General features: G+C 37.2%; 1 pseudogene; it reads left to right on the forward strand.

The window, feature by feature from the left end:
- Positions 1-9,701: 9,701 nt before the first annotated feature.
- On the forward strand, positions 9,702-10,782 carry LOC125831495 (uncharacterized; annotated as a pseudogene).
- The last annotated feature ends 2,116 nt before the right edge of the window (positions 10,783-12,898 follow it).

A 12,898-nucleotide genomic window follows, 5' to 3' on the forward strand; every position in this document is an offset into this window, starting at 1 on the left:
GTGGAAAGACTCCACATGGAGCGTGTGATACACACAAAGTAAGAGCGTGAGAAGCCTTAAAAAGGCACTAACGGTCAGGTTTTGACCTTTAAAGGCCATCTCTTCTTCTTTATTTTCACTCAACACCATTGTTGGACAATTTGAGCTTTTTCCTCCTTTTTTTCTCGATTTTGTCTCTTCAATTTTTTTCTCTTTTATTTTTGGAGCCTTTATCTTTTCTTTCGATCTACTCATCTTTTTTTGTGTGTGTGATTCTATTGTATTTTTGTTGGTTTGATTTTGTTGGTCTACACGATGATGGTTTGATGTTGCTACTGTGGAATATATGCTAAACTAATGACATCAAGAACGCCAACTAATCCTGGAAAAATGTTTTGGGGTTGCCAAAAATATTCATCCGGTAATGGGTGTAGTTTCTTCCGATGGGATGATGCAAATGATTCAACATGCCAAGAACAATACAACATTAAGAATCCATCAACGAGTTCAGGGCAAGGAAGACAAGCAAGACATAGAAGACAAGGAAGGTAAGGAAGGCAAGGAAGACAAGGATCACACGCTAGTATTGAAATCATTGTTATTTGGTTTCTAGCCATTATTTTTAAGATATATTGATTTGTACTAGGTGTTATTTGATAATGAAATGGACTGCATTTGCTTTAGAAATCTGAATAGCAACTTCATTCAAACATAAATTCATACAGAAAAACAAAGTCTTCCCAATAACAACTTAACTCAAATTCATATAGCCGCCATTCATATAAAAAAACAAAGTCTTCCTAATAGCAGAACTACAATAGGTGGGATCAAGTCATTAATCAAATTAAAGTTAGTTGGAATCAAGCCATTATGCTAAACCAAGTGAAATCTATTGTGTGCCTTGAGTGCCTTGAGTGCTTTGAGTGCTTGGTGTTCCTTGAGTGCCTTGAGTGCTTCTGTAACTCTCCTCCTGTAGCTGCCTTTGAGTAATTGCAGCTCTTCCCTCCACCTTAGTCCATTGGGTTTGTAACCAAGATCAATATTGGTAGGAGTTGAACTTGACAATGTAGCACTATGTAATACCCTATCAGTATTTCCAGATTGAGAGAACAACAAAAATCTTAACTTAAAGATGAACTAATATCAATTAAAACAATTTAATGCGTTTAAATGATAAAGTACATACCCTCTCAGTTACACTGCCACCTGATCCAAATAAAAGACCATAACCAGTTGTCTTTGCTTTTTTTGGTATTGGTTTCTTATATGCAAGAGTTGCACCACCTCTTAAAGCTGTGCTAGTCTTTCTTTTTGGCCAGTTGCACTAGAAGTTGATTGTTGAGTACTTAATTGTCTCACATCACTTGATGTAGCACTAGCAGGCCTTCCACCAGATGCCAAGGTAGTTGCAAGCCTCACACCACTTGATGAAGCATTTATAGGCCTTCTGGCACTAATTAGACCTGCACTTGGAGTGCAACCTGCACTTGGACCTGCATTTACCCTTGACTGGCTTTCAGCAGTTGCAGCAGTTGCAACATTTGTTCTAGCAGCAGCATTTTTCTACAAACATATATTAAAGTCAAAAGTATAACAAGCGTAAAATTCAGTAACAAAGAGACATTAAAGCACAACTTACCATCGTTGGACATCCTTTCTTGTTATGTCCTAAAGTCTTGCACACAAAACATTTCATTTTTCTTCCTTTCCTTGTTGTCTTTCCAAACTTCTTCTTATCTTGCTCATCACTATCTTTTCTCCTGTTTTTTCCTGGTCTTCCTGGCATGGCTGTAATTTCAGGCGGTTCAATGGCTGGTCTATCACTTTTTGGCCACATCTTCATGTTTGTCATAGGTTAAATAAACTTATTATATGCTTTTAGGTATGTTTCCTTCTTATACCAGTGATTAACAAATGTATCAACAACCCAATCCTTATAATGAATTGATGTAAGTGCATGACCACAAGGAATTCCCTTTAATTGACATGACCTACAACTACATACCTTCTTTTTTAGGTCAACAACATGTTTATATGGTGGATCATGGATTTCAGCATTTTTTCTAAGAGTATCCATAGCCATTGGTGATACATCAATAATCTATTTTTCTGAAAATTCTCTCATTTGATTCATTCTTTCCATAACTTTGACTCTTATTTCCTCTAGCATAGTGATTATTGATTTGAACCTAGCACCTAAAATCCAACCGTTGAAAGTCTCGCACATGTTGTTTTCAACCACATCACACTTGCTATGCTCTTTAAAATATACCCTACACCATGCTTCTTTGTTATACTTTAACAAAGCTTCTACAATGCCTACTCCTAACTCACTCAAGTCATCAAGTTTGGACTGTAAAAGTACCTCAAATGATGCCGTGACAACCTGCCAAAATTTTCTTCTCCTTTCTTCACCCCTCCAGTCTTTCTTCCAGTTTGCCCATATATGCCTAGCATACCATCTAATTTCAGCATTTGACAATACATCAATAAGTGCAAGATGAAGACCCTGTCAAACAAATAACATTTGACATACAACAATGTTAAATATCAATTACTCCAAAAATGAAAAAATAAATTTAACAAATACTATAGTAATACCTTCTGCATATCAGACATCACTATTAGTCCTTCACCTTCTGTAAGCTCCAAATCATGTTTGATGCACTTGAGAAGCCAAGGACAATGTGCCCTTGGTTTCTTTATCGACTACTGCTTATGCTATGGGGTACATCTGATTATTTCCATCTTTGGAAATGCAAGATAACAGTTCACCTTTACATATACTTTTAAGAAATGCACTATCTAAACCAATAATCCTTCTACACCCTTCTTTCCATCCACTTTTTAAGGAACCAAGACAAATATAGATGCTCATAAACACCTCTTTTCCTGGAATTGTGTTCTTGGATGTCCTAATAGATACAGTAGTTCCTGGATTTGTGGTCTTTAATTGCTCAGAATAATCATACAACCTAGCAAACTCCTCTCTGAAATCTCCCATATGTTCATTCATAACTCTTAGTTTTTCCTTTCTACAACTTGTCTTACTAACATACAAACCATACTGCTTTTGTATCAAAGACTGAATCTGATGTAGTTTGATGGTTGGCTCACTTATAATCCTTTCCTTGTAATGTTTACTAATCCAAATAGGGGGTACACAATTTGTTTCTTGTTCTTTTAAAACACTTATGGACATGAAAATATGTTTTAACACTGAAGTTTCCAGTGTTACCATCAATACCTCCAAGAATATGCCAAGGATAACCCTTTTTATTACACTTTGCCCTTATCATTTCCTTCTCATTAGGTTTCAACTTAATATTAACATCCTTCTGAATAGAGTAAGTTTGCAGTGCCTCCATGAACTCAATGTGATTCAAAAGTACCATATACAGTTGAAGTAAAACCTTTTTAGCAGTTGGATCAAAGTAGATCTTTGTACTTTCCTTCCTAGGTGTTGGATCTACCACTTCATCATTCTCAACATGATCCCCTTCATCTTTACGAATGTCACTACTAGGATCTGAGCTATCAAAATAAAGGTCATCACCACCTAAATTGCCTTCAAATCTCCCCCTTCTCTCCTTATAAATGTCTTCAAAACTAGCATCTATACCCACAGGACCAGATGGTATCTCATCTAGATTTACTCTATCAATTTTCTCTTTAACTTGTTCTTGAATATTAGACTGCCTAGCTTGAAGCAACTCCTCATCCAAATCACTCAAATCATCAATATTTTCATCAACATCATAGAGTGAATCAGAATCAGAACTCTAGGGGCAGGGGCTTGTTCTTCAACTAAAGGGGCCTGATCTTCAACTAAATGGGACTGATTTTGGTTTAAATCCCTATTTTCATTTTCATCAAATGGTTGAGATGAACACACATCAACCCTATCTATTTGTGGGGAGGATAACAGATCAACCCTATTTTTGTGTGGGGAGGAGGACACATCAGCATTATCTTGTTGTGGAGATGAGGATAGATCAACATTAGTGCTAGGCAATACAAGTATCTCCTCAACAACTAAAGGTATACTAATGTGATGTACAACATATACATCAACAAAATTAGCATACTTCAAACTATTAAGAAAGTTTAAAACATCAGAATCAGTATTTAACATGTAAAAAGTACCGTTCTTGTTGACTCTACATCCAAATGTCTCAACATTTTCAACACCCAATTCCAGTGTTATTTTATGAAACAACATAATATGCAACTCATCTACATCTATATTAATCTTTTCAACACTAGTGATTCCATTGGCATACCTTAAAGTAGGATCAGATACAAAACATCCATCCTAATGAAATTGAAGTGTCACTATAGTTAAAGTCATTACCTTACAATGCCTGTAAAGTGAAAAAAAATAACTACAGTTAAACCATAAACTTACCATGACTATGACTGTAACACAAAATGCCCTAATTTTATGAAGGAAATAATGAATTGCTGTAACAGTGGACCACTAACACTATCAATACACAACACAATTGACCAAAAATAAAATATTAATTTTAGTCAAAATTGGGGTTTTACGAATAAACCCTAGAATCTACGAAATATGTCATTGAAGGCACTCGAAGTCGGATATCAACTAAAAAAACATATTACACGAATATAATATCATACGTGGATTAATTTTTTTTCTTTTTGGCCAACGTGTACGTGTTTGTGCAGCACGCACCATACCACAACAAAAAAAGTGTTTAAAATATTGGGTTTGGATGGGTTCAAGGATCTAAATGACAAAGAGATAAGTAGAAGGGTCCATAATACAATCCTATACAGGTACAAGGGTCTACCAGACCATTTTGCCGATTTTTGTTTAAAAAAGAAGTGATGACTCTTAAAACTCATTTTCTTTTTTAATAAAACAGAATGACGACTCTGCTGGGATCAACATAGTTCTAACCTTAAAATTAACTTATTTGGCTATGTGTTTAATTTTTTATTTGTCTTAATTATTGTATATTATAAACTGTGGCATTCATGGCATTGATTCCGCCAAATGACAAATAGTTTGCATTAGGAATTAAGGCGATTACGTGGCTTCCACGGCTATCCTTCAGAAAAGCATTTTCGAATTCTTTTGAAGTGATAAACGAATAGTTGACTTATGGTCATTCAACGTCGTTTATTATACTTTACCTTGTAGTTTGTTCGACTTGGATAACCAGGTCTTCTCTAAACCAATTCTTGTCAACCTAAAGTAGAGCGAAACCAAATTCAAATTTAAGCATTATCCTAAGACGGCTTAATACCCAAGACGTATTAAATCCATTGTAAAACTACCAAAAATCATGTCCAAGATCCACGACCTAACGACATATCATGTTATTTGACATTTGAAAGATGTAGGTGTAGAAACCTGATTGTTACCTATTTAAGGTATCTTAATTGAGTTTTATTTTCTAGGTATGGATCAATTTCGCAAGTTTGACATGGTTGTGAAGACTCCAGATTTGCTTAAATTATAGTACTATATAAGGGCACTAACAGAGCTCATTGACATGGTTGAGTGTCCCAAATTGATCGAAGTCCTCAATGGTTATTGGGACAATGAGAAAATGGTGTTCCGATTCGAAATACTTGAGATCACCCCGATAATCAAAGAAATGGTATAGATGTAGTAGGCATAGTTATAAAAAGAAGAGATAGAAGACCGGAGGACATCCTAATCCCTAATAAGCCTATTGTCGAGGACATTGTAAAGTGGCTCGAATTAAGAAAGAAATATGTCCATTGGGTGCATTGCTTTTAAGGATCTGTATGTCAGATTTGGGGATGCGAGCTTTTATGTAGAGTATAACCAAGAGTTCAAGACTACTTTCATAGAATGAGACGAAACTAGACCCCTGACGTTCACTATTGCATGGTTAGGTACTATGGTGTTCCCCAGGTCCCGAGCCTTACTATTAACACCCGGATAGTTATGCTTGCATACACTTTGTTCCACGGGCATGTGAACCAAAGACAAGTGAAGTATTACCCTATTGCACTTGTCATCCAAATCGACATGTACCGTGCTCTAGGAAAGTGTAAGGAAGGGCATCGTTATTTTTAGGATTGTAATCTTCTTTTCCAATGGTGGATAATGAGCCATTTGTTGAAGGAACACGGGACTCAAAAGCTCCATACCCTTGATAAACACAACGCTCTTAAGCATTTTAATGATATGTTATTCTGGGGTACCTTAATAGCAGGAAAACCATTGTAGGATGGGATCAGATTTTCTCCGAGTTAAGGGAGGGCGATATACAATAGATGTTTGACTGGTTCATATCAAAAGAGGTCGTAGTGTGAGGTGACTGACAGATTGTGCTTCATCTACCAGGTATTCGGGGTATCCGCCCGTATGCACCCATCCAGGTCCTGATGCAGTTTGGGAGAAAACAAATATTACCCCGAACGAATATTACCAGGTCGATGAGTTTGACCACGGGGATGATAGAGTCCGTAATGCTCGAGAAATATTGAGAGAATGGAAGAAAGTTGTGCGAATGGATGAAACAACCATTGCTGCAGATCGATTTAATGTTGGGTACGTCGAAACTTACAAAGCTTGGCTAAAATAAGATTTGCAAGGCCTTTCCTTCATAGTTCCAAACATCTACCGCAGTTTGGAGGACAAATAGTCCGAAGCTCTGATAGAATTGGAAGAAGTATAAAAAAGGTTGGGAAATTCATAATGAATTCTTTCGAAAGCAAGAGTAGGATAAATACGCCGTTGAGAGTATAACCCAAGAATTAGAAAGATTGAGGAACGATCTGGGAGAGCTCAATTCATGGATGGAAGATAAATGAGGAGACATGCGGTTTGAAGACTGAGAAGATAAAGGGTGTTGATACGACGAATATTGGCCAATTGATCAAAGTTGCTCACGTCATTTCCAACCTTTTGGGAAATTTGTTGGATATCTGAATTTTCATACAAGCTTTTGTCTTATTCTCGTCCTTGAAGAAATTTGAAATTGGGAGTTGAATTTAGAATTCTTATTGTATCCCAAAATTCTTATTCAAATTCTTCCCCCCCACCCCCAAAACCGATCCCTAGAATTTCCCCTATAAATACCCCCATTCTTCTCTATTATAGGTGTTGGAGTTTTTCTTAAACAATTAATTTTTACACTTAAGAAATTCGAATACAATTTTCTAGTTCTAAGTTCTAAAAGGGTCTTTGTTTGAAGTCGGTTCAGATATTGTAATTTATTGCTTCAGTTTTGAAGTTGTAATGATCCGCTAGATCGTTTTGAGAACTAGGACTATTTTGACTCTTCCCATAAAAAATTATAAATGAAAATTTTGAACTATTCGATAACTACGATTATTTAATTAGCGGGTATTTATTAAATAAAGTAAATTAGTTGGTAGTTAATGGGCTAAGTCCATAATTTGTTTTAATATATAAGTAATTTTGCCCATATGAAGAGATGAATTAAGATTAATTGAGGGTTTATAATTTTTTTGTCATACCACAATCCACCTTAACTTTTATCTGCACATGACGAAGAGAACTACCACATTACTAGAACAAGAACGGAAGTCTCCAGGTAAAAAAATTAGCTACAACTTAATATTGTCATTTATGTATGTATTGAATGATTAGATATTATATTTGGTTTATGGGGTAGGCATATGGAGTAGAAATTGTTTCCAAGGAATCACTGGTAGGTCAATAATTAACCATTAATGACTATTGACCAATGGTATAGTTTTCGGTTGGAAAAAAATAGGTAAATGAAATCAATTTTTGGAGTTTAGTGTTATTGTACACATGATGGTTGCTGATGTGAGGGTAAAAAATTGTTAGCTATAGGGAATTAATTCTTGGCAAATCAAAGATAGTGCTATTTGAATTACGGGTACTTCCATTTTTGTTAAGGTTACAGGCTGCGAATGATTTGGTTTTAATTTTGAATTTTTTTAATAATTATTACTTTATAGTTGAAGTTTAATATATGGATATAGAAAATTAAGTTTTGGGTTGTATTGTATTCTGTTGATTTATGATATTTGGAGGGGTGAGACTTAACCGTAGGCTTGATTTTTAGGAAATATAAGACGTGACATATTAGTTGGCACCACAATTAGGAGCTTGATTATAGCAATTTGATGAGTTTTTAGTTTAGAATAGAAGTGTAGTAATATAAGTGTCTATGAACTCGCTTACTTACAAATATTGCATAATTGATAGATTGTGAATGTTTTGAAGCTTTGCGAAAAGGGAAGGAAAAATCTTAAGGATTCGTGGCATGTATTGGGCATTCAAGGTATGTTAAGACTTTTAGACTTCGTTGAAGGATATTTTCCTAAGTAAAGATTAAAAATGGAATAGACAATGGGTAAGGGCGAAAGATGGGGTCTCGTACCAATGGTGTGACGGGCATTGGTACGAATACCAGTGTTATAAAAGAAAAGTTTATTACTATATAATGCGGATTTTAATCTGAGAATGCCAAAACATATGGGAATTAGTTGATGTATTATTGACTTGATTTTTTTGTGTGATTGTGTGTCTTTATTGAACCCGTATAATTGTGATAGTTGAGGTGATTATGTATTATGCTGATATTTGTTTGACTGAGATAAATCATCATTCCCTTTATTTGAAATCACATTGTGCACATGTATTGACATAAAATTCAGTATAAGTTGGGCACGTAGAGATCGTCTGTGCTGGGGATGATGAGATTTTAAGATTATAATTTGGGCACGTGGAGATCGTCCATGTGGAAATTATTTGATTTTATGATAGGGCGTTGAGCTCTCGATGTATTTCCGAGAAGTATCAAGTATATACGGTTGAGAGAGTACTTGGTATTTTGAGACATATCATTTCATGGTGTCATATTGTATTTCATCTCATGACATCTTTCATTCTTGATGATTATGTGTTTTATTGGAGTTTGGAATGTACTTGATGTTAATTTCCTCTATTCGATGAAACTTGACTGGTAACTGTAATATAAACTTGTATAAGTAAAGAGCTGATTTTCTTATATGAACTTTCGTCACTACTTCTTCGTTGTCAGTCCATGAGATATATTAGGCACACGTGGTTTTGTACTCATACTACACTTGTTGCACTCTTTCTGGTACAGATTCGATTCCGAGTACGAGCTCATCTCGTTGAGCATTTTGAGTATGAGCTTGGAGTATCTTGGAGTTGTGGTGAGCTGATTGGTTGTTCAGTGGCTCACGTCTCCCTCTATCTTTTATTTATTCTGTTGTTTTAATATTCAGACAGGATATCCCTTATGTTTGGATTTGTCATTTAGTTTCAGAATTGCATCATATTTAAAAGCTCTTGTACTTATGACACCAATTCTTGGGTGGTATTTTAGCTTTCTGCATTTTATATTTATAAAGAACTTAGTGTTGGAGATTTTTACTTGTTGTTTACCTTTTTATCTCAATAATTAGTTAAAATTGGTAAGATATGTTGGGTTGGCTTACCTGTTGGTTGGGAACATAAGTGTCATCCCGACTTGTGAATTTGGATCGTGACAATTTGGTATCAGAGCCCTAGGTTCATCGATCTCACGAGTACAAGAGCAATGTCTAGTAGAGTCTTGCGGATCGGTATGATAATGTCCATGCCTATCTTCGAGAGGCTATAGGACATTTAGGAAAATTATGTTCTTTTATTCCTTATCGTGCACACTTTACCTTTTTGAAATTCTTATCTTAATATCTCATTCTCTTAGATGGTGAGGACTCGTACATATGCAAGTGGTGACCAGGAGCCTATTCATGAGCTTGCTTCTGGGAGCACTATCCGAGGTAGAGATAGGGGATGAGGTCGAGGTTGGGGTACGGGTCGTATTGCAGCACTCGTGGAAGGACAAGTACCAATAGCTACCAGGGCCATGATAGGACAGTACCTCCTGATGCAAATGCTATTCATGGGGATGTGCATGATCGTGTCGAGGGGGATGGACCAACTCAGGCTCCACCCAGTATTATTACCACCCAGTGCTTCAAGATACCTTGATTCGTATGTTAGGACTTCTAGTGGGGATGGCTCAAGTGGGAACTTTGTATGTCACCTCTGATGCCTCTCAGACCCGTGTTGGAGGTCAGACTCCAGATCCGATGGTTGCTCCAGATTCTCAGACTCCCAGGACTCAGTCAGCTGCTGCTGTAGCTTCCCGTTTAGATAGCATGGAATTGCCAGGTAACGCATCACACTTGGCAAACAGGCCTTCCATGACCGTTGATGAACAAAAGATGTTTGAGAGGTTTACACTAATGAATCCCCGACTTATACTGGTGACTTAACTGAGGATGCATATGAATTTATAGTTAGTTGTCATGAGAGGTTGCATAATCTTAGATTAGTAGAGTCTCATGGAGTGGCCTATACAACGTTTCAGATGACTGGTTCTGCCAAGCAATGGTGGAGGGATTATATTAGTAGTAGGCAGTTGGATCCTCTCCACTATCATGGGGTCAGTATACACAAGTGTTTCCAGCCAAGTTAGTTCCACGCAGTGAAAGGGAGCGCAAGAGGGCCGATTTTGAGGGTTTGCAACAAAATAACATGTCAGTCGCAAAGTATGAAGGTAAATTTCATGCCTTGGCTAGGCATGCTTCGATGATACTTCCCACAGAGGCTGAAAGAGTGAGAAGGTTTGTTAAGGGGTTGATTATTTCAATTCGTCTGGGGTTTCTCAAGTTGTTGTTTCTGGTGTTCCATTCCAGAAAGTGGTAGATACTGCTAAAGAGTTAGAGATGATTCGACGTGAAGGATTTGAGCAGCGTGAGGGCAAAAGGGCCCGTCATTGAAGTGATTATGGTGGTGCTCCACCTAAGAGTCGAGGTTACATAGGGAGAGGTTATTACTCTCAGTCTAGCAGACCTATTCATGCTGCTATACCAACGTCTGAAGCTGGTTACGCTAGGCATAGTTCTTTGAGTTTGGTGCATACTTCACAGGTTTCATCTTCTAGACCTATAGGCGGTGGAGGTCATTCATGTTCCTCTCATCACTCTACGTCTCGTAGGGGTTGTTTTGAGTGTGGTGATATGGGACATTTTATGAGAGATTGCCTTAGGACCAGACATGGAGGCTTATATCAGGGTTCTCAGGCTTCGACTTTCAGGGCTGCTCAACTTCCAATTAGGGGAGCTGTACAGAGTGACAGAAATGGTTCTCATTCCATTTCTCATTCAGGTAGAGGTGTTTCTCTTTCTGGTCAAGGTGGTGGTCATTCTCACTGTTATGATTTTTCCGGGTAGGCTAGAGGCTGAGGCTTCAGATGCTGTTATCACAGGTATTATTTTGATTTGTCATCGACCAGCTATTGTATTATTTGATTCAAGCTCTACTTATTCTTATGTGTCCACATATTTTGCTTCGAGTCTGGATATATTATGTGAGTCTCTTGATTTACCGGTACATGTTTCTACTCCTGTTGGGGATTCTGTAGTGGTAGATCGGATGTATCGACTATGTATAGTTACCTTGATGGGATATAACACTCATGCAGATTTAAAGGTCTTAAACATGGTAGATTTTGATGTGATTCTTGGTATGGATTGGTTATCTCTTTATCACGCAATTTTAAATTGTCATGCCAAGACAATTGCATTAGCTATGCCTAGAATTCCTATAGTAGAATGGAGAGGTTCTCTTAGTCACCCTCCTAAAGGGGTGATATCATTTCTTAAGGCTCGTCACTTGGTAGAGAGAGGATGTTTGGCTTATTTGGCGCACATTCGAGATACTAGTGTTGAGACTTCTATGCTTGAGTCTATTTCGGTGGTGAGTAAATTTTCAGAGGTATTTTCGACAGATTTACCAAGTCTTCCACATGGTCGTGATATTGATTTTTGTATTGACATAGAGCCAGACACTCAACCTATTTCCATTCCTCCTTATCGTATGACACCGGCTGAATTGAAAGAGTTGAAGGAGCAGTTGCAGGATTCGTTGAACAAGGGTTTTATAAGACCCAGTGTATCTCCTTGGGGTGCTACAGTGTTATTTGTGACAAAAAAAGATGGATCGATGTGTATGTGCATTGACTATCGGTAGTTGAACAAGGTAACCATCAGAAATAAGTACTTGATACCTCGTATTGATGATTTATTTGATCACATGCAGGGTGCTTCAGTTTTCTCCAAAATTGACTTGAGATCCGGCTATCATCAGCTGAAGGTTAGTGCGAAGGATATCCCTAAGACAACTTTTCAAATACGTTATTGCCATTACGAGTTTTTGGTGATGTCTTTCGAATTGACTAATGCCCCAACAACTTTTATGGCCTTGATGAATGGAGAGTTCAGACTATACTTGGACTCCTTTGTTATTATTTTCATAGATAATATATTGATATACTCCCGCAGTAAGGAGGAACACGAGCATCATTTGAGAATTGTGCTTGGGATTGCAAAGGAGAAGAAGTTTTATGCAAAGTTTTCTAAGTGTGAAATTTGGCTTAGTTCGGTAGCATTAGTTGGACATGTAGTGTCCAAGGAGGGTATTATGGTGGATCCTAAGAAGATTGAGGCAGTTGGAGATTGGGTCAGACCTGTTTCAATTACTGAGATTCGGAGTTTCTTAGGTGTTGTAGGTTATTATCGACGGTTTGTAGAGGGGTTCTCATCCATTGCATCCCCATTAACTAGATTGACCTAGAAATAAGTGCTTTTCTGGTGGTCTGATGAGTGTGAGGTGAGTTTTCAAAAGCTTAAGACTTTTTTGACTACTGTTTTGATTTTGACCCTACCCGTAGAGGCAGAGGGCTATGTTGTATATTGTGATGCTTCTCGAATCGGTCTTGGTTGCGTATTGATGTAGAAGGGGAAGGTGATAGCTTATGTTTTGAGGCAGTTGAAGGTTCATGAGAAGAACTATCCTATTCATGATTTAGAGTTGGTGGCTGTTGTGTTTGCATTG

Source organism: Solanum verrucosum, unplaced genomic scaffold, assembly GCF_900185275.1.
Source record: "Solanum verrucosum unplaced genomic scaffold, falcon-dt-bn FXZP01000049.1, whole genome shotgun sequence".
Taxonomy (NCBI): Eukaryota; Viridiplantae; Streptophyta; class Magnoliopsida; order Solanales; family Solanaceae; genus Solanum; species Solanum verrucosum.